A 20,709-nucleotide genomic window follows, 5' to 3' on the forward strand; every position below is an offset into this window, starting at 1 on the left:
TTTATGGTTCTGGAAGGCCCTTGAGTTGGACATGAGTCCTCGTGTTAGAGGGATTTATGAAACTAGAAGGCCCTTGAGTTTGGAATGAGCCTTGGTGTTGGAGGGATTTATGGAGCTGAAAAGCCCTTGAGTTTGGAATGAGCCCTGGTGTTGCAAGGATTTCTGGAACTGAAAGGCCCTTGAGTTTGGAATGAGCCCTGATGTTGGAGGGAGGTGGATGGGCATACCCATCTTTGAAATTGAATATGGTGTTGGATGGAGTCCTGCTTGGTGGATGGCGAGTGGGCAGATCCATCTTTGAAATTGAAGATATAGTTAGAAGGATCCATCTTTGGGTTCTCCATGATTGCCTTCTCGTGAAATGTTCCAAATGAGCTTCTTCATTCACGTTTCGATTGGGGTTGTCGTGTCCGCCCTTTGCTTTGTTGTGCCTGCATGGTGGCATGTCGCATAAGATGGGGACTGCATTGCATGGATGATGGGGTCCCTGGAGTTGGTGGTCGGGGCCTTTGTTTATACCTAGAAAGAAAAGAAGGTGCACTACTTGGGGGTGTGTCTGCCTTACCATGGAGTGTGTGGTGCCCATGCTTGTGAAACTAGGAGATGGGTCTGACCTTGGGCAAGCCTTTCATGGTGTCCCACACTTAAGAACCCGATTTGTGCATAGGGGAGGTGCAGTGCATGGGGATTAGGATGATAGGTCTAACTATAGGCATGAATTACCTTTCTAGGTATGTCCTGCCCTTTATGTGCCCTAAGCATGTGTCGTGGGGAATCCCAAGGGGTAGGGGGTCAAACGACATAGAGCCGACCTACCGAGGCCACCGGATGCGCCTAACTTGAGGACCCCTAGGTACAGTGACTATGATCGATGTGCAGCTTGTGGTGTCTATGTGTGATATCTCTATTTTTGTTTTAAAGTTACATAGTCATGACAGAAATTAATCTTTTTCATCAGAGTGAGGTGGAGAAGGGGGCTTAATAGATTTGTTAAGAAACTGGTGGCTTTGGAGATACCCCTTGAGGTTTAGGAAGACCTAAAGGGTAGTGGTGGAGAGGAATGGATGATTGCAGCAGGCGAAGCGGCTATCATTCATATCCTCTAGAAGGGCTAAGCAAAATGAAAGTAATAGAGCACCTGGCATCATTCGTTGGGCCATCACACAACTATCTATAGCGTTAGGATCAAAATGGAGTACTGGAAGGCCATGCTCCTACGGGGTGGGGTCTTGCCTAAGGAGTATCCTAAGCAGTCTGAGGTTATAAGTAGTAATAAAGGCAAGGTCAGGGCATAAAGAGAATTTGTTAGTGAATTGGATTAGAGTATCATACAAGTCCTTAGATGTGAATATGAGGGCCTCTTCATATGTAGTACAATGAGGATTATAGATTATAGGGAAATCGTAGCGGTCGTGGATACTAGAGTCAAAATCCACTTCCACCCATCGAGGGTAAGGCATAAAGGTTGGGTTAGTCTGCTCGAAGGGTTGAGTGTTGCAAAAGGCCATCCAAGTGTCCAGGTTGGAGTCATAGACTCTTCTTCTCCATTTAGGTTGACATTCATAGTTGGCTACCAACCTCAGCACTTCAAAAACCTTATTCTGCCAAAATTTAGCATATTCAGTGGCCTATAAGGTGGGATTTTGCTCTCTCTTCTCTAGCCATTTCTATTTGAGCTTGCTTCCAATGTTAATCACTTCCTCCACCACCTTGATGGGGAAAACCCTACACAAGGTGGTGGAGAACTTGAAGTTAAAGTCAAAGGGTATCTTGGATGTTTCTTGCCTCTCCCAAATTACAAGGTCGGTGTGGAAGCTTGTTATTGGGACATCATCCTCACATGGTGGGATAGGTTCCTGGGGCGCCCTCACTCCCTTGGCATTCCATTTTCTCCTTGTGTCCTCAACCATTTGTTTCCTTCTTTCACTTAGTGCTGTCTTTCTTTCTACGGAGGTGTCTCCATGTTTCTACTCTTCAGGCCACAGGGAAGGAGGTGGTGGACAAGCTCTTCTTCGTGTGATCCCATTCCAAAGTTCACATCCACCTCCCCCTCCTAGCTTGGCTCCTATTGCTCTTCTTTGATGAACCTGAGTGCGTCCACTTCCTCCGAGATTAGGCTTGTAAATAGGAGATAATGGCATTGCTCTTTCAGGCTTGGACCAACTCCACTGGGTTGTGGCAACATCTATAGTCCTACTTTCAGTGCTCTATGAGTCATTCCCAGTTTCTTTCTTAATTTTTTTAATGGACTCTCCCTCCTGGGTGACGTCCAATAGGGTATCCAGGAAGGCGCATTGCTGGGTTTGGAAGCTCACTTGGGCAATTGGCTATCTACTTTTAGCAAGTATTTTTTCTTTTTGGACATGAGTGAGATAGTGTGCCAAGGCTTTGAATCTTTTCTCGTTCTTGCTAGCCCATTCTTCTGCCCTCTTGTTCATCTCTTCCAAGCTCTCTCCTTGCCTTTGTGATAGGGCCACTATCAGCGGCTCGTGCCTTTTCCATTTTTTTGTAAGTTTCTCTTTTTCTTCTATTAGGTGCCCAATCTCCTTTTCTAGCGTCACTTGTTTTTCTCTTTGTCTTTGCATTCCACACTCTACTTATTCTCTCTCTTTCTTCCATTCTTCTTGCTCTGTGCTCTCTCTGCTTCCAACGTGGTGAGCTCTTCCATGCTCTCTTGAAGTTTTCTCATCTGTGTTTCGAGCTCCGCCTCATGTAGAATCAAGAGTTTGTACTCCCTTTGCATTCCGACCAGCTCCTGGTTCTCTTCTTCAAGTCTTTTTCGCCACTATTCTTCTTCATCTTCCTTGGCTCTCAGTTCCTCTTTTAGCACATGGATTTCGTTTTGTTGCAAGGTCACTTGGTAGGTATTTTCTAGCTGGAAGGCATTTGACATTTCCCTTTTCGTTTCCACCTTTACCACTACTACTGACTTCTTCTCCTTTTTCCTTTCCAATTGAGCATAAAACTCCGTGAGAGCAGAATTTAGGTGACGGGAAGTGCTTAAAAATAGCTAAAAATTATGAATATCAAGGGAAAAATATTCAATGTCAAAGGCGGCGGCTTGATCTAGGACGATTTTAAGCGTCAAAGTGCTTTAAAGGTGCCCGAGCGACACTTGTTGATTTTTCATAATTTTTCAGTCAGTCGTGCGGGTTGGCAAGAGTTACTGGCCAATGCGAGATGCCAAGCCGGACGCCCAGGATTTTTCAGAGCTCAATTCGGAGTCCGAACGGGGAAATGGCCACAAAATGGTCAAGATATGAAAAGGTGGACACTTGGGAGGCCAAATTTGAGCATGCCTTTTGAGTTTGGACCCCCCCCCCCCCCCCAAAAAATTTTATGCACCTTATGAAGCAAAAAACGTGGAGAGAGAATGAAGAGGGATGAAAAAACGTGATCAACAGAGGGCGTCGTTTTTTTCGCCATGGATGGAGAGAGGGCATCATGGATGTTACAAACACCCTGCCTAATGGATTATGGGGCTTCATTCCCTCCTGTCTGTGGATCTTATCGCCGTCCTTCGCTCCTCAATTGATGGCCTGAATGCTGAGATAGAAATCTAGTCTTTCTCTCTCCTCCCTCTCTCTCTTCTAAGGGGGAATTCATGTGGGAAGAAGAAGGAAGAAGAAAGAATGATGGAGGCTTGTCCGGCATGGATCGGATTGCTCCACGGGCTGGAAATGGTGATTTGTGATTGTGCTGGATATGAAGTGCTGCTGATTTTCAGATTTGCAGCCATGGACATGAAACCCGAAACACGCAAATAAGCGGTAATTCAATTTTTTCAAAGGAAATTTGAGATTTCATGGCTTTTGATTGATAAAATGTTGTTCATGTGGGCTAAAAATTGTTTATGTTGCTGTTTTCCATGAGTACTTGCTGATCATAATAAAAAAATCAGAAAAATATGCATCTTGTGGCTCAAAATAATACACTAAAACACGTAAAATATGGAAAATCAAGGGAAAATGATATTTTTGGGCATAAAAATGGAAAAATGAATAGGAACACCAACTAAATTTTCATTTTTATTGCAAGAAGGAACTAAGGGCCACAGCCCATAACCTATTTTGAATTTTTGGTAATAAAATAATGCAAAAAATAAGAGAAAATACAAGGAAAATAGAGAAAAATCACTAAAAATAGGAGAAAAATACATTTTGGGTGCGGAAAATTAATGAAAATTAAGAGCAATGTTTGTGAATGTTTGTGGGGACTGAAGCATGAGGATTTGCCTCAGTTCAAACCCACCTTCTTGTTCTAGTGTGTTTTTTCCGCTTTCTACACATAAAATGATGGCAAAATACCCTATAAATCTATACAACAATGCAACATTTGATCGATGGGAGGGTAGAGTGGTTAAAGTGTGTTTAAATGTGAAGTAAAATGATGAAAAGATTGCTGTTTTTGTTTGCATGCCATATAGGTCGGTGAATAATTATAAAATAAGAGCCTAGTAGCACGAGGGTTCCCTTGGTGCTAGGTTCGTGCAACGCCGCATAAGAAGGGTAGTTGAAAATCATTGAAAGGATGTTTTCCGCATGTGCACAATATCGATTTCATAATTGTTTGAGCACTTGGCATCCACAATATGCATAAATCATGGAAATATTTAAAGGTATCAGAAATCCTGGATGCACAGCAATTGTTTTCATTAGGACATTGACCCACGTTGAGTGAGAGACAGGGCACCCTAAGCCATAGGCTAGTCGTGGGGTCTAGGGAAAAGAGAAGTAAGGACAATGGTACATTCCTGTATACGATTAAATGGTACCTTGAGTGGATTTTGTGCGAAATGTTTATATGTTGAGTGACGCATCGAGGGGCCAATCCCCAAGGTGTAGGAGAGTCGCAAAGGGGTGGCGGCACTCAACCATTGGAGGACCCCCTATGTCTATGCTTTGTGCCATTAGGCAATGTGTAAGGGACTCCCTCTGAGGAGTAGTGGGTGAGAGAAGAGTGGACTACAAACAACGTATTACAAACGTAATGTTTAGGAAGGCAGAGATTTTGATAGACGCTCCTGGCCGCGAGGCCGAGGGGTTGTCTTGTGCATAGTGACGAGGCCCGGCTAGTGCATGAGCCAGTGCCGGCCCGGTTTTTGGTCCATCACTCCGTGACATGCTCGTCAAGGTTTGCGGCTCCGTGGTAGTAGTACTTTTCTTAGTCGCTTGGACCCCTGTTGAGATTCAATGTCCACAACTGCCGGTCTTTTCATTCCTGTCATTGGGATTCCTGCACTAGAGGTGGGCATTGGGGTATGTGCATTATCGACCAAGAACTGCACCCATCCCATGAGGTTGCTGGCATCCATTGTGGTTGGGGTGTTGGGCGTTGCTGTGATGGTCAGGGTATTTGGCAAGAGGGTAGGCGAGGTCAGGTGGAGTGCTGCCTTACTCTTTTCTTTTTGGGTGGGTGGAGGTAAGTCTTCTCATGCTTGGTCATTGGTTTCCGGCCTATCGTGCCTTGGTAGGCTCATTGATGCTAGTTTCTCCTACCTCCACTGCTGCTCTATGGACATGTGCACAACTTGTGCCAAGTCCTCCTTTTCTTTTCTTCTCAACTCCTCCTTGTGTTCGGCGGCTTTTGTCCTCTCCTTCTTGGCTCTTTTTGACTCAGCCTTGGCTTTTACAAGGTTGGCTTTCTCTCTTTTCTTCTTCTCTTCCTCCTGCTTCTTCTCTGTCGTCTTCTTTTTAGGTGTCTTTGCCTTTCTCTTGTTGGATTGAGCTTCTTTTCTCCCTCTTCTTCACTAAGTGTCCTCTCACTTGATTGTTCTTTGTTGTGATGAGGAGATGACCTCTCATGCCTTTCATCTGATCCCTCTTCTCCGCCTTGTGCCTCTTTTATTGCCTCTCGGATAAGGGCGGTCAAGACTCCTCCATACCCTATGAATGAGGCCTCAGTTGAGGGCTTCTTCTTGTTGGTTCCCTTTCATATTGGGGATTCTCCACCTACCAGTCTGCTTTCAATGTCTAGTGTCATATCTGATTGATCTATTGTTTTCTTGACGTAGCCGTTCCAATCCACTTCATGTAGCGAATGAGCCGCCATGATCTTCACAGCACGGGCACGTTGATCCTATGCATGAGTGAATTGTATCTTAGGTTGGAGAAGAGGGAGTGGATCACCTTGGCTTGCAGCCTGCACCTTTGCATTGGGAATGTCCTGGATGCTTATACCACCATTGATCAAGACACTTTCCTTTCTCATCGCTAGCATGGAATTGACATCTCTTTTATGCCTCTTCTTCACTTTTGGTTCCAATCCCAACGCCTTTTCCACTAAGGCCTTGCTGAGCAGGACCTACACCTGCTTGATTCCCTCTCTTCTTGCCAAGGACACTGTCCCACTCTCCTTATCCGGGTCATATATCCTCAGTAATTCCACACACTTAGTGTGGTTTGTCTGAATTTTTCAATCTATGTGGTGAGGTTGCACTAGTCCATGATCCTCCTAATGGCTTCCTCACTGGTCACTACCCCTTCGATGTTGTGGATGATCCTAAACTCGAGCTCGTTGTACGCCCTGTTCTCAAGGGAGAGGGCATACTTCACTCTTTCCTCTTCCATGAAGGGCAGGCGATGGGCTCGGTCTTGCTATGACATCTTTAACTCTTGTCATAAGTCGTGGTTTGCCATTAGTGCTTTTCCAAATAGTCACTTACTCAAAGAAAAGACTTCAAGCTTGGTAAATTAAATTGTTTATAGTATAGAATTAGAATTTTTCCTCCAAGCAGTCTATTGATTTTGAATTTTATTGTCAATTCCTTAATCACAAGTTGCTTCATCCTAGCATTGAGGTCCCCCATGTGTGCTTTTCCTTTATTGTTCTCCTTATGTGTTTGGTTTGATTTCTCCTTATGTGTTTGGTCTGATTCACCATACCCCCCCTTTTTTGAATTGAGAAGAATCCTTCCTAGAATTAAATGTTTAGTGGATGAGGAGCTTGTAGCACGTAATCTTAGTGTTTTACTATCGCATGAGACAAGCATAGAAATTAGGATTTTATTCTAAAGTAGCATAGCCACCCATGTCTAAAGGGCGTATACCGGCATGCATAATATAATTGAGGACATCAAGCAAGAAGTCACTGTAGTGCATGCGGATAGTGATGTGTAGCTCTTCCTCAGTGAGGATGCAATCTAAATAAGGATGTCCCTTAATGTGTTCTTCTAGGGGTTGGTTAGGAATGGTAGTCAACACCCTATAGGAAGTTGGAGCTACATAGGTTGGGTCATATTCCGATGCCTTGATTGCACATTGTTGTTCACCATTGATCATTATTTGGCCCCTCTAGCTCCCATTGCAATGGTAGAGTGTACCAATTCTGCAAAAAGGAGGAGTCATTGTTAACAAGCTGTTTCAACTTCTCAATTTCATGGTTTGTGGCAATGATGGTGTTCTTGCTGTATGACATAATGAGAAGCTGTTTGATTGCTTGTTCCTTGGATATCTCAGTTGCAATCAACTCGTCAGCTTCTTTGAAAGCCTTAATGAATGAAAATTATGATTCCTCCCAAGAGCAAGGGAGTGCTCGTACTTCTGTTGCTATAGGTTCTTCCAAGAGACCTAAGTCTAGTCAATCGTAGCTTTTAGCCAATGTCATGAAAGTAGCATCCAAGCGTCGAAGAAAAGCAACCAAGTCTTCCCCCTGTATTTTCAACTAAGTCTGCAACCAAGGTGAGAATTGATTGCCACTCATAAGAGGGTCTAAGATTAGTGGTGGTTAAGGCTTGACAGAACTAGAGAGTTCAAAAACTAATGGTCGCAGCTTGGTTTGCTCCTTAGGTTGTAGCTTGGCCTCATGTTTGATGAGTTTGGTTGTAGTTGCAGTTGTTGCGCTACTAGATGCATTTGAGATTTGAGGCCAGAGACAATGCCTCGATTTTTTGCTTTTTCCACAACATTTTAAGCCACAAGCTCCATGGAAGATAATTAGTGTTGGTTAGTTATTCAATGCGATAAAATTTAGATGAAGTGCTCATTGAGGCTGTTGCGGCCATCAGATCTGCAAATTGTGTGGATCAAACTGCAGGTTGAGTGCCAAGGGTAGGATCAGCAAGTCAAGGAAATGGGGAGAGAATGCTGAAGGAAGCCTTAATTTGATATCATGTCAGCTTCTTATTGTTTAATGATAATACAGAGAATAGAGTAGACATAATTTTTTATAATAGAAGCAATGAATAATACACTGCATTATTTTCTAGATGACAATATGCTATTCATATATCAATTGCCTTTCTTGAAAGGCATGGTGGTTCATTACTATTGACATCGTTTTGTTTAATTATAATTTTTATTAGTAATTTTGTTTTATTTTACTTCAACATCGAGTAACTCAAGCTAGGGTAGCCTAAACTCAATTATATTGTGTTTCTCATGTCGAGGGCAAATCTACTCGTTGGACCTCATGTTGTGAACATGATGGTTGCATAACGTGTGGCCTGTTGAGTTGGTTGAAGCATGCGTGTTTCCTTGGAAGCAAATAAATAATTGTGTTTCTTCTAAGTAAATCCCATAGGTACGACTATGTATGAGTATGTTGATCATTGAATCAAGAACTCGTATAGTAGGTTCTCCTCCATTATTGACACAAAAATACAAGACATATGCTAAGATCCGAAGATCCTAGTTTGCGAATTATTGAGAATGAAGCATCCATTGATCCTTCACTAGGATGTATACATTATTCCATACATTGATAAGTACTCATTCTTCATTGATTTTTGGAATATTAGAGACCACATATCTACAAATAATCCGAGGTGTCGAGGCCCCGGCCCCGACGGGGGTAGTGATGTGTTTATCAAAGAAATCACCTAGCGAAGATCCTCAAGTGCAGGTGAGCTTCAAAGGTTTTCTCTTCACACGTGTTCTAATGCCTGCCCCTGCCTCTGCATCCGGTGTGCTCACACATACACACACACACGCACATTCTTTCTTCAGTCTTAGATCTAACTGCACTACCGTCTGCATATTGCATTTTCCATTTCCCCTCGTGAAACAACGTCTAGAGTGATGAATGCTATTGCAACAAACTAATGGTTAGGTGTATATATCTATCAGATATAAATGTGTCCTACACTGAACGATTGCAATGTGACTCTTCATATGCATGCTGCCCCAATGTATTCGTCTCTCTTACAATAACAAGAACATATTTTCTGAGTACTCTCTTTGTCCACCATGTATGAGAGGATTCTCTACAATAGGAATGCAGTCCTTCCTATTTCTCACATGGTATCAAGGGGTCAGACAATCCCCTGTGGGTGTCCCTCTCTACCCAACCTGCACCCTCAATATCTATGAGAGATTTTCCATACAAAGAAAACCTTGTGCTTGGTGATAGATCTACCCCTAGCCAAGATGAAGGCACTCCTCTAAGCTAGTGTACAAATTTTCTGCTATATTGCTGGGAATTTTAACCTGCAAAAGAATGACAAAGGTGCATTACTCAAAGAGGCACCCTTTGAGCCGCTAATTTCTGTCTAATTTGGCCACGATGTATCAGGGACATCTTGTGAGCTGAATAAGGAAGAAGCCTCTTTAGGAAAATCTAGTGATTGCTATCTCTCTTCCCAAATCTGGAGAAACCACAGCCAACAAAATGTGACATACCATCCTTGGAGCCTGGCAAGAGGCCATTGTAGCCATGATGTTGTCAAAGGATTCCCATCATGTATCCTATGGGGACAAGGCATTTTTAGAATCTTGAGAGTGGATGGTGTTTTCCTGAAGTTGTTTTCCTGCTGGCCATCATCATGGGGTTTTTCTCACACGTAGTGGCTCTAGTCAAGTCCCAATTCTTGACGGAACCAGTTTCTCAACATGTCTGGGATTCTTTCAGCCTAGAATGCAGCACACCTTGAACTTCTTGATGACAATTTGGCATGCAATCCATCATGCACCTCTTACCCTTGCTCGAATCATTGCACGACATGGATTTGTTGATGCTAATATCGTGCAAGAAGAAGTGTCATTCAACAACATTGACCTTGTGTCTGTTGCAGATATTGCTAGGCTTGGAATCTAAGGCCAATCTCATGTTGCAAATCATCTTGATTTCCAGGAAAAAACATGCAACAACTCATTACCGCACGTTTCCCCTAGCTATGGTTTCTTTCTTGGGTATTTAAACGTGCACCAATTGCTCGCAATGATTTTGACACATCATCCTTCTAGCTTGGACAGTGCTGCAATCTATTATCTTGGAAATATCAGCTTCGCTTGTCAAAGTATCTATGGAGAAAATCAGGAGACATATTGGAGGGCGCACGAAATTCTACATTCATTGCTGGCATCCGTGATGGAACATTGGATCCAAACCATTATGGTAAATACATGGTCCAAGATGCTATATTTTGTAGTGACGTAGAATATATATGGAAGGAGTTGTCCATGAATAAGGATGTTGTGGCCCAGCTAAGGAGGTTAGCCAAGCACCTACATGTTGTGTATTGGGGTGCATCTAGGAGTTTTTTGGATGCATGGAACATAGAGGAAGGGGACTTGGGCAATTATGGTATTCTTCTAGGAAGTGCAACATAAAATAATATGGACTTGCTAAGAAGCACTCTCAAGACAGGGGAGGCTATATACATGCTAATTGTGAGTTACCCATGTCTCAAGCTATGGGGTGAGTTGGTGAGAAGGAATTAGTAATCTCTAGGAAGGAAAAGAACCCCTACCAATTTTTGGTCGATAAAAACAACACAGATAAATACTACACAGAGCATGCAAACATTATTGATAAGAGGGATACATGCTACTATTTTTGACGAGACAAGGCTCTCTCCATACTTTGGCAAGCCATGCAATGTGAAGTTGACCTCTTTAATTTGGCATAGGACACTGTACATGTTACTCTCTCTATTGCCCTTGACACGTAGGGCAAGCATTTCATAAGAACTACCAATTTTGAGAGAGACTATAGTAATTTGCTCCTTATCTCCAAATAAATTTAAGTAACCTTTCATAAATTTCTTTGATATTGATAAGTTGTTGTATCCAACTTCATTTCCAATTGGAATCCTTGTAAAGAACCATTGAAAGCTAGAGAAAATATCTCATGCATGAATGGAAAAGAGCATCATGCACAAAAGTTCTATGTAATACATGTTGAAAAGATATACATATGCATAATAATAGTAGGATCAGAAATATGTTAATATTAATCCAAAATTTAAGAAGAAAATATCTACTTCATGGATTTCATGTTTGGGACTCATATTCACCTCCTAACCATTTATTATTACCTTTTGAAGAGATTACATATTTCATGCATTATGTGGTGCAAGAAAGAACAATGTTAAGTATGGTGGACTGTGCTACATTTTTATCCAACATTAAGAAATGTATACATCACTCAGGCAGTACATGAAGGTTCCAAGTTATACCGAGTATTTCCTTTCATGAGATGGTATTAAATCTTGTTAAAATTCTAGAATCATGTATGCTAGGAATTATGTAATCATACTACCAAACAAGATTATTCTTGTCATGGATAATATAAATAAATTAAACATTGCAATCTGCAAAGAAAATAGGGATGAAAAAGGAAGACTCTCAACGCTAACATGCTAAGTTGTTGGGGTTGCTAGCATGCTAAGTTCTTGCCCTTCTTAACAGAAAGATACTATATGTTAGACACAAGTAGCTTTCCTTGGTGAGGAGCAAAGTAATGATGTATTCTTAAATGCCTCAAAGTATAGTGTTGCCATAAGTCTTGATGGTCATTGCTGTCAAAGTTTTAGAGGGAGAAAGAAAGACACGGACATTGGAAACCTGCACACAGAGAGTAGAGTACTCTACTTCTATGGCTAGACAATGCAACTGTTGGCTATTTCTTACTACTCTAGCTAATCATACGACTGCCCAAGCTAAAAGAATAACCACTGGATGCCCATCTATCATAGACAAAAATAGCCCAATCAGCATCTCTATAACCTATCAAGTCAAGTGATTTCCCATGCTAATAATATAATCCATAGTCTACAGTACTTTTGATGTACTACATGATTCTCCTGCAACATCTAAATGTGACTTGTGAGGTTTTTGCATGAATTTGCTAATCAGCCCCACTGCATAACTCAAGTTAGGAGGAGTGATTTTGAGGTATATTAGGCTTGTCGACCATCTATCTATGCATAGTGACATTCTCTATTTCATTCCCAACATCAACTGCAAGTTTGACATTCTCATCCAATGGTGTTTCCATGGGTTTACATTCCATCATCCCATATTTCTACAACATATCATGAGCATACTATTTTTAGAGTAGCCATGTACCATGAGGTGTAGACACAACCTCAATCCTAAGAAAGTACTTCAATTCTCCAAGATCTTTCAACTTGAACTTAGCTTGTAACATTGCTTTAATTTCAGCAATCCCATGATCATCATCAAGTGATGATCAGATCATCCACATAAACCACTAGAAAAAAAATATTCATTTTCTGTCTTCTTCATAAACAACCTGTAGTCTGCATGACCCATTTGAAAACCAAGCTGCTACAAATACTTGCTAATGCAAGCATTCCATGTTCTCAGTGCTTCTTTCAACCCATATAAGGCCTTTTTCATCCTGCAAAAATGTTTGGGATAGTTAGGGTATACATACCCCTCAGGTTGTTCAATATAAACCTCCTCAACCAAGTAACCATTTAGAAATACATTTTTCACATCCATTTGCAAAGTCTTCCATCCCTTTGAAGCTGCTAATGCAATTATTGTTCTCACTATTGCCATCTTGGCAACTGGGCTGAAAGTTTCCTCATATTCCAATGCATACTATTGTGCATATCCCTTTGTAACCAACTGGGCTTTATACCTTTCCAGCGTACCATTTACCTTACCCTTCACTTTGTCAACACATTTACAATGAATGGGTACTTTGCCCTCATGCAACTTGACCGATTCTCATGTGTTATTTTGAGTCAATGCTGCATATTCCTCATCCATGGCATCACACCACTTTTAATCTCTAAATGCCTCACTAAATTTTGTAAGATCTCTATAGCTTCACACTTTGTTCATATATGCATATAGTCTAGATGAATACCCACTATATGTCAGCCTATCAATTGGTTTCCTAACCCTTTCGGATCTTCTCAACTATAGTTCATGATAGAATTGCCTCTCATGAGGCGACATGTACATGCTCTTCCTTACACTAGGCGTCATAACCGAGTAGATAGCATACAATTGATGTAGGTGCTTTCCAACCACTTATGACAAACAATGGTCAGTGTTTAACTAGCCTTAAATCCTCGGCACAAACTGAAGTATCTCTAGCTTAAAATAGCCTCAAACCATCTTCAACATATACCATAACCTTTGGGATTTAATGCATGTATATACAACCTTTAGTAGTAGTTCAGATAGGCAATAATAATGCCAGACAAACTCTTGATAGGCTGCAGACACCAGTGAGCCCACCGATAACCAACAGTGAAACTAGTGCTGATGTAGAGTATTTACAATCCACAACAGCCCTTAGAAATGTCCATATGTATACATGATATCTATAGAGTCAATACATCTAGTTGAAGCACTTGGATAGTAGCAAACGACTTTATAGGAACCCTATCAAGATGTCTGATAGCTATATACTAGATTACATTGGTAAAAACACAATGATATTGAGGTCAATGTAGCCTCAAAATAGCTCAAAATTATCCCTGAGCACTACCACAACATCTACGTATCAAGACAAGTCCAAATAGGCATCAACAAATGCATAAAAACCATGCCAAATGAAGATAAATCCTCTTAATGTCAATGACTGACAATAGATTGTCATAACTAGAAGTACATTAGCTCAAAAATAGAGAAATCATTGCTTAGTAGCCTATTATAAATAGTAGATATGCTTCAATAAAACTAGCAGTACATTAGCTCAAAATACAGCAACTGTTCTTTAAACCATTTCAGATATCATCCCACATCAGTCAAGCATCAATATTCCATTATAGAGGCTTCATTGAATCATAGACACATCGAATGCTTACCTTGGGTAAGTTACTCATGAATATATGTGTGCATCACGTGGGTTCAAAATAAGGTATTTTTAAAATACTATTTTTATACATTTTTTACATACACAAGGGTGTAATATAAAGGTATTATTTACAAATTGAATAGAAAAAGGGTTTTTATTTAGAAAAATTTCACAGATAGGGATATTTATAAATAGGCCTTGAACGCACGTGATGTAGAGGATATACATATAGTAACTTCCTCGAGATGCTTACTCAATACAAAGTTTCTAGCATTCTATCTTATGTACATAACCAATGACTCTCAACTTAGGAAGCTCAACTAGATGCCAAGATGAAAGCCATCAATTCCCAGAGAGTGACCAAGGCCTTTGCTAAGGTTGTCAATGTGTATAAATGTCAAGAAGCCTGAAAACACCTATTGTTCTTGTAGTAAACAACCAGTCTATATAGGTATGCACTAAATAACTCAATATCTGCAAATAATTTGAAAAAACTTTCTTCTGCAAAGTTTTAGACCACGTTGAAAGAGCTACAAACCACGGATTGTTTCTCCAAAATCCATTTCTGCTGTATGATATGGCTTCTGCAAAAAATGTTGTAGGAACTCATTGATTTCATGATGTGGCTGTTCTACTCCAAATGCTGACCTTAATGCACACAATTCACCGCTCCAATATAGGACAATGAACCCCATTTTCAAGCCTCAATAGGCTCTATCATGTGAAAAATATAGAAACACTAATACGTACCACATTAAGTGCAAGCTATGGCTATCAATAAATATCTACAAGGTTCCTTCTCAAGTTGCACATTACAGCTGCCTTCTAGCTTCAAGATCCTTCAAGTCTGTCTGAGCTTCTCTATACCATGAAGCCAAGCTAACTTGACTCTGATACCATGCCAAAGTTTTAGAGGGAGAGAGAAAGATACATACATACCCACACAAAGAGTAGAGTACTCTCATGTTCTTTTCTTCGTTATTCATAACTCATAGACTAAAGTCTAGTCACACACACTTAATAGCCTAATCTACTAGCTGACTATGTCACTAACTACAGTTGAGTCTCTGACTCATTTAATTGGACATACATGACAGATGACCACAACTAAGACTACGACTGTCAAGGTAGAGTTAGTGTCAATGATTATGATCTTGAATCTCAACAATTACGAGGATGGCTTACTAAATTTGGGAACATCTATATTTGTTAAAGATGTTCCATAACCTCTTGCAAAACATTATATGAACCACTTGCTCATATGCGAGCACTAGTCATTGGCATTCCTTTTTGCATGTTTTAAGATTTCTTAGTGAAGTTTTGATTAATCATTTGGAATGGAAGAAATTATTTTCTAAGTCTAAGAGTAAATATGGCAAGCTCTCAAAATGCTTGGAACATCACTCTTTTAGTTGTTGCCTGGGACCCCAAAATAGGGGCCCCTTTTAACTCCCTTACCCCGCAATTCCATGCAATGTGCCTCAAGTTGCTACACCAGCTTAATTACTCATTCCAACCCAAAGATTAGACCCACAATGGTTACCTTTTTGCCATCCGATCACATAGACCTCATCTGATATACAAGTCAGAACTCAATCAATGTCCAGGCTCACATTTGGTTTCTCCTCATAATGGGGGCCTTACAACTTTGAGCACCATGGATCATTGGTGGCACCTTATGAGGTTGGGGCATTGAGCATATCTAACACCCCCCCTCAATGTCCACCCATAGGTGAACTATCTCCTCGGCCCAATGCCGAGTCTCTGAAGATGAACTTGAATCAGATCCTTCGTAAGTGCTTTGGTGAAGATGAACTTGAATCAGATCCTTCGTAAGTGCTTTGGTGAAGATATCTGCTCCATTATCCTCTGTTGGATAGTAGACTCAGGTTCCACTATCCCGTCCTCCATTAAATCACACACATAGTGATATTGGATCTCTATATATTTGGTGTGTGCATGAAACACTGGATTTTTGGCAATGGCGATGCAACTCTGATTGTCACATCTCAGCATAGTTGGTTCTTCATCCTGTGCTCCCATATGCCATAGGATCCTTCTCAACCATACTGCTTCACATGCAGCAAAACAAGCTGCCTTGTACTCTTCTTCGGTAGAAGATAATGCCACTGTTGGCAGCTTCTTACTAATCCAAGAGAAAATTCCTAAACCCAAAGAGAAACAAAGACCAGAAACTGACTTCCTAGAATCACTGTCTCTTGCCCAATCTGAGTCACAATTCCCCACAAGAGAAGTTTCGGAACTGTATGTGATACCGTAGTCAAGAGTTTCCTTCAAGTATCTGATCACCCGAATCCCAGCCTTCCAATGACTCTCATGAGGTTTGTTTGAGAACTTGCTCAAAACACTAACAACAAAACTTATATCTGGCCTAGTATTACACAAGTAGATCAAACTTCCAACCATCCCCCTATACCTCCCAATGTCTGCCAGTGCTGATGTATCCTCAACGGATAACTTTGCATTCACCTCCATAGGTGTAGCTATCTCCTTGCACTCGATCATGACAAATGCCTTCAAGATATCCCATGCATACTTCTTCTGAGAGATGAAGAGCTTTCCTAGCTCTTGCCACACTTCAATTTCCAAACAATAGTGCAACAAGCCCAAGTCTGTCATTTCAAACTCGGAACTCAAAGCCTTTTGAGTTTGGTTGATCATATCTTCATAGTCACCAATAATAAGAAGGTCGTCCACATATAGGACAATCACTACAAACTTTTCACCATCCCTATAAACATACAAGTTAGTATCTGAGGCACATCTTTTGAAGTTTAAGCTTAAAAATAACTTATCTATCCGTTGGTACCATGCTCCAGGGGCTTGTTTCATCCCATACAATGCCTTCTTCAATTTACACACTTTGTTCTCAGAATGGGGGGCCTCAAACCCTGGTGGCTAAGCCACGTACATCTCCTCCTTGATGTCACCATTTAAGAACGCTAACTTAATATCCATTTGGTAAACTGACCACTGCTTGTGGGCAGTCACTGCAAGTACTGAGCGAATAGTGGTCATTCTGGCAAATACTAAGCAAATGACTCTTGAAAATCAAACCCTTCAACCTATGAAAATCCTTGTGCAACTAGTCTAGCTTTGTACTTTTCTAAGGTACCATCAATCTTATACTTTACCTTCCTAAGCCACTTGGTGCCAATAACCTTCCGCTTTGCTGGCCAATCCACTAGCTCCCAAGTGTCATTTTTCATTATGCTGTCATACTTGGCTTGCATAGTTGCCTTCCATGCTGGATTTGTGTTGAGTTGGCAAGCTCAACACATGCAGACATTGATGATGGACCGCCTAGCTAGATGGGTCCACACTTCTACACTTAGCATGTTGGTGGTCATTATGATACTCACATGGCCATTGACTTATCACTTATTATATTTAGTTTGCTACACCTACTTACAACTGGCAAAGACATAGCACCAATCAATTAGTGTAGTCGGTTCTGCACTGTTTGACTTAGTAGGCTATTTTCCTTATGTTGTATCTTATCTATACTTTGTGTAAATTATATAATGTGTGGAAGAAGAAGAAGAAACCAACAAGAAAACGTTTTGGCCTCCATCTCTCTTCTTTTGTTCTTGAGTGAGCTTCCTCTTGTGTATATAGTGTGTGTTTAGCGCAACAACTCAAGCACATCCCCCCATCATGCGATTCTTGACATGGTATTAAAGCCGCGCCACTGAGCAAGGCTAATTTCGAAGGTTGAAGAAAAGGAGAAGAAGCAAGGTTCGAGCAAGCAAGCAACGTGTAAGAATCTCTCCCATTCTTCCACTCTCTTTCTAGGATAGTGCCTGTAAAATCTCAGATTGCTGTGAGATTTGGCATGTGAGAAGATCACTATACATTCCACAGTTATTTTGGGCGTCTGAGGTCGTTTCAGGCCTCGTTTTAGAGCCGCAAGGTTGCGAGCAGTAATTTCAGGGTACACTATGATTTTAGCTGTATTGACCAAAAGTGGGTGCGGATGTTATAGATTACGAATCTGTAATTTTTGAGGTGTTTGCAGGAAGAAAACATAAGGTTTATCTACAAACATGTTGCAGATTACACGTACTTTTGAGTAATCAGTGAAAAAGGTTGTGTATTGCTGTGCATGTGTTGTGAAAGATTGCATAAGACTAGCTTGCTGTGTTGTATCCTTGTTTGTGATAATGGCAGAGAATAGTTGAAATCCCATTATTGAGAAGCTCGACAAGAACAACTACCCTTCATGGAAGTTCCATGTGACGAACTTCCTCATTGGAAAGAGCCTTTATGAGTTTGTCTCAAGTGAAGAAAAGGAGCCAGACTTGGGTATTCCTTCGACTCAGATGAGTTAAAAGCATGGAAAGAGTGGAATGCGAAAGACAAAAAGGTAATGTACTGGCTATCTGCACTCATTGATAATACTATGCTGGGACATATCAGGAATGTAGAAACTTCACATGCAGCTTGGACAATTTTTGAGAGTATGTTTTCAGTTAATACAAAGGCACGAAAGATTCAACTCAAGCAAGAATTGAATGCCTTGAAGAAAGGGAAAATTTCTGTCAATGAGTATGTGTTGAAGGTGAGGAGCATTGTAGATGCTTTAGTAGCGATTGATGCAATGCCAGATGATGATGATTTGGTTTCATCCACTCTAAGTGGCTTTAACAATGAGAAGGCATGGAAATCATTTATTACTTCAGTATATGTACGGAAGCCATTTCCAGATTTTGATGAGCTGATCTCTTTCATGATTTTATTGAAGAGATCAATATGCAGGGTGATTCATCTGAAAGAAATGGTGAACAGGTCCAAGAATTTTACTCGAGTTCAAGAAGGGGACGTGGTAGATCCTCTTCGAGAGGCCGTGGTATGGGACGTGTTAGCAATAACCAGCAAAACAGGTTCAATCAACAGTTTGGTGAAATGCTAGTTTCTGGAGGTAGAGGAAACTTTAGAGGCAGGGGGAGCTCTAGAGAAAGAGGTGGATGGCAGAATAGAGGGTCTGGAAATTCTTTTATTGTTTGCCATTATTGTGGCAAAACAATCCATATTGCAGCCCATTGCTATGCAAAGAAGGATGATATTCGCAGTGGTGAATTGCAACAAGGAAACTATGCATCATCTTCACGACAAAATGAAGACAAAAATGAGCATCTGTTTGTTATGCAACATATGATGAATGCAGTTACAGGAAAGGGGACACATGATGATGTATGGTATGTCGATTCAGGTGCATTTAATCATATGACCAGTCATGTTGAATGGTTTGGAGAGATGCAGGACTTACAAAACCCAGGTTATGTACAGACAGGTGATGATTTATGCCACCCAATTTCACACATTGGAAAGGTTCCTTGTCCTTGTATGATGGCCAGACAAAGAGTCTGACAGATGTATTACATGTGCCATCAATTACAAAGAATCTTTGTTGGACAAATGGTAGAGCAGGGATTGCATGTCCGATTCAATGCAAAATGTTATTTTGTAGAAGACTTTAATGATAAGTGCGGGTTGGTCGCAAAAGGAAGTAGAGTTGGCCGAATGTTCACTTTAGATGTTGGAATTCCTGCAATGGTGGATGCTACTATGTATGCTAAAGGAAAAGGATTAGTTGCAGATATTAAAATATGGCATAAATGTATTGGACATGCAAATGTGCAAAGGCTAAAATTAATGCAGTCTAGAGGATTGGTTATAGGGTTGCCTTCTTTTAGAGTTGCAGAATTGCATAAAGTCTGTGAAGCATGCCAGTTTGGTAAGCAGACAAGACAATCCTTCTCGCATGATAGAGAAGTGAGTAGAAAAATACTTGATGTAGTGCATACAGATGTTTGGGGGCCTACATAGAATGTATCTCTTAGTGGCAGCAAATACTTTGTCACATTTATTGATCACTGTTCAAGAAAGTTATGGATATACTTCATGAAGGAAAAAAGTGATGTATCTGAGCACTTCAAATCTTTTAAGGCAGCTGTTGAAATGGAAACAGGCTTAAAAGTAAAGTGGTTGAGATCAAATGGATGGGGAGAGTACCTCTCTAATAAGTTTAATGGCTTCTTGAGGACTAATGGGATAAAGAGCCAATTTACTTGCAGGTATACCCCATAGCAAAATGGTGTTGCAAAAAGAAAAAACAAGCATATTGCAGAAGTTGCATAGGCATTAATGGCTAAAAAGAATATGCCCAAACATTTTTGGTGTGACGCTTTCCATACTGCTATCTACATTATGAACAAAACTCCCACAATTGCAGTTCATGGAATGAATCTTGAAGAGTGCTTTGCTGGCAAGGAGCCTGATGTATCGCACTAGAAGGTATTTGGATGTGTTGCATATGATCATGTGCTAGACAAGCTACAGAAGAAGCTTAATCCAAAGGCTCAAAAATGATTTTTATTTAGTACTCTTTAGAGCAGAAAGGGTATCACTGTTATAACCCTGTCACAAGTGAGTTCAGAGTGAGCAGGGATGTTATCTTTGATGAGATGGGCAGCTGGTATGCACCTACGAGTGATGTATTAGATGATGATAATGATCAAGATAGCTATTTGCAAAAATAAAAACAAGAATCACTGAGCCTTAGTGGACCAGAAACATCATCTGGCACTATACCCATAATGAGCCCTTGGTTTGGGAGACCAAGGAGTAGTCCCATATCTTGAGGTGGATCTATAAGTGTTGCAGGGAAGGATAAAGGAAAGAAGAAAG

The sequence above is a fragment of the Lygodium microphyllum genome, chromosome 4 (assembly GCF_053477565.2).
Source record: "Lygodium microphyllum isolate KBCC chromosome 4, Lygodium_microphyllum_v1.1.10, whole genome shotgun sequence".
NCBI classification, from domain to species: Eukaryota; Viridiplantae; Streptophyta; class Polypodiopsida; order Schizaeales; family Lygodiaceae; genus Lygodium; species Lygodium microphyllum.